Here is a 637-nt window from a genome sequence, read left to right as displayed (position 1 = left end):
TTCATGATAGATGTACTGTGGCACTGAAGCAGTTTGTAGCCACTCCAAATGTTTCACAGTCACCGCTCTCAGACTGAGTGGTTGGATTGTATTCATTAGAATGTATTGGCTTAAAGGACAGATGTGCAATGGTGAACTCTACTTTTTCTACTTGATCTCCAGGGTTAATGCTCAACTGGAACAATATTATAATCCAAAATGTGCTCTAGTTACATGCTCTGCCTATAGAATAAATACCAGGTTAACATGGCCGCTCTTTTCTACTGAATACGAGTCACAATCACACTGTGATTGTGACACTGCCAGGAGTGTTTCACAAAATAGCTGCTGAATTCAATATCCCAACCCTCACCACGTTTTCAGTCATGTGACAGTTACACAGTTTGCCAGAGTGGATGATGTGGTCTGCTCGACAGAATTTCACATCACTGAAGTATGACTCTGGTCTCCAAGCTTCAACAGACAGTAACACGTGCAGCAACCACCCAAACCAGAGCAGGATTTGATCAGTAAAGCCATTTGCAATTCTGGCTGGTAGAGTTTCTCTATAGAGAGTGTAATTAATGTGATCTCCGAGTCTGTGGAGAGAATGATGTCACGCCATACAGATGCCCTTTGGGAGCAGAAGCCAAAGGAG

Source organism: Myripristis murdjan, chromosome 14, assembly GCF_902150065.1.
Source record: "Myripristis murdjan chromosome 14, fMyrMur1.1, whole genome shotgun sequence".
NCBI classification, from domain to species: domain Eukaryota; kingdom Metazoa; phylum Chordata; class Actinopteri; order Holocentriformes; family Holocentridae; genus Myripristis; species Myripristis murdjan.
This window is presented reverse-complemented; position numbering follows the sequence as displayed.